Source organism: Silene latifolia, chromosome 9 (assembly GCF_048544455.1).
Source record: "Silene latifolia isolate original U9 population chromosome 9, ASM4854445v1, whole genome shotgun sequence".
NCBI classification, from domain to species: Eukaryota; Viridiplantae; Streptophyta; class Magnoliopsida; order Caryophyllales; family Caryophyllaceae; genus Silene; species Silene latifolia.
Window position 1 is genome coordinate 134,253,009 of NC_133534.1, and position 2,238 is coordinate 134,255,246.

Sequence of the window (2,238 nt, forward strand, 5' to 3'; positions counted from 1 at the left end):
AGGCGGGATCCGGTGAGGACGGCTAAATATTTGAGGATTGAGGATTGCAATACAATATCACGGGTTCTTCTATACAATATCACGAAAAAAATCAGACTTGTCCAAAAAAAAAAAATTTTATAAATTTTTTTTTTTTTTTTTTTTTTTTGCGCAGCTATTTTTTTCGTGTGATATTGTTTCGAACAACCAGTGATATTGTATTGAATATCACGAAAAAAATCAGACTTGTCCAAAAAAAAAAAAATTTATAAAAAAAAAAAAAAAATTTTTTTTTTTTTGCGCAGCTATTTTTTTCGTGTGATATTGTTTCGAACAACCTGTGATATTGTATTGAATATCACGAAAAAAAATCAGACTTGTCCAAAAAAAAAATTTTAAAAAAAAAAAAAAATTTTTTTTTTTTTGCACTTTTTTTTCGTGTGATATTGTTTCAACAACTTTGTGATATTGTATTGAACAAGTTTGTGATATTGTAATGAAATCCTCAATCCTCAAAAAGATAGGGTGGACTCATGTGATCCTAATTATATATATATATATATATATATATATATATATATATATATATATATATATATATATATATATATATATATATATAGGAATGGGATCATGTGAGGAAACACTATCTTTTTGAGTCCGTGAGTCCATGATACAATATCAAACGTTATATTAAACAATATCACATCTTATACTCCAAAAAAAATCGTGATATTGTTTTGTAATATAATATCACCCGTTATGCTTCTGTGATATCACAAATTTTGATGTATCACACCTTATACTAAACAATATCACAAATTTGAAAAAAAAAATTGTTGAAAAAAAAAACTTGAAAAAATCGTGATATTACTTTGTAATACAATATCACGCGTTATACTAAACAATATCACAACTTACCAAAAAAAAAAAAAAAAAAAACTTTTTCGAAAAAAAAAAATTTGAAAAAAAAAAATTTCGAAAAAAAAAATCGTGATATTGTTTTGTATAGTGCGTGATATTGTTTTATGGACTCATAGACTCAAATATATAGATGGACTCACCGGATCTTGCCTCTCTCTATATATATATATAGAGAGAAAGAGAGAGAATGTAAAGATCCGGTGAAAACGACTATTCGGTGAGAACGGTGAGAACACCCTAACCACACCAATTATTAAAAACAAATACCGACATAATCTCCTCACTACCTCTGTTAATCATTTTCCCAAAACAATTCCCAAATCAAACAAAACAAATCTATCCCCTGGACATCACGCATGTTGCATAATAATTCAATGGCACCTCAACTAATCAAAATCAATCGAATTCTAATCATCAATTCCCTTTTAATACACCACGTTTCTCAATCTGAATTCTTGTTAGCCTAATTTCGATCGACATCCGATTTCACTTTCTCGAACAATTAATCGATTAAAATGTAAAAGCTATCGTTATTAGGTATGTAAAGCTTAGATTCGTTCTAATTCTTGAGAAGATCGTCTTCTACAGCTGCGAAAACTTTTATCAATTTCATAGCGCTCATCCTCGGATGCAATTACTTATTGAAGTTTCGCTAATCTAAAGCTTACCGTCGGTTCCGTCATCAATATTTTGTAAGTAATTTCATGAACTTCTTTAATTTACCTTGAATTTATTTTATGTTGATTAATTTACTGAGAAATTGGTCAAAGAACAAGTTTTAGTGAGAACTATCTTGCTTTAGTGGTACTTTTATTATGCATTGAATGAGACGATGCAGCCACGACAACTAAGGCGATTGCATCAAACCCGAATTTTCAGTCGGTTTTGGTAGCTGCGATTTCGTCCTACGTTGGAAATTGTAGGTCCAATAATAATAGTACTGATCACCAGAAATCTCCATTGTTATTTTCTGAGGGTAGCAACACTTCTCAATCGTCGGAAAGTAGGAGTTTGACCTTTTGTCCTAATCCATCGTCATCGCCGTTAAAGAGCAATGTCAACGTCGTTAAAGACCAATGCTGATGGAGCAGTTTATATGTCAAATGCATATGATTAATTTGTAATTTTGTTGAGTTCATTTTATGCTTCTGAATGGATTTGATATTTTTGTCATATAGAAAAATTGTAACTAGCAAAATGTGATTTCTGATGAAAAATTTCAAAACTTTGGATAGTCCAAGAAATGTAATTGTGATTATTATATTATTATGTGTATGTATGATAACGCATTCGATACTTCAATGGAAAAAATGATGGATTACTTGGTACTTTGAA

General features: G+C 29.6%; 1 long non-coding RNA gene across 1 annotated transcript; it reads left to right on the forward strand.

Moving 5' to 3' along the window:
* The first annotated feature begins 1,109 nt into the window (after positions 1–1,109).
* LOC141600086 (uncharacterized) lies at positions 1,110–2,238 on the forward strand. The gene is made up of 2 exons (XR_012524125.1): positions 1,110–1,595; positions 1,884–2,238. It is a non-coding gene; the product is annotated as an uncharacterized LOC141600086 (long non-coding RNA).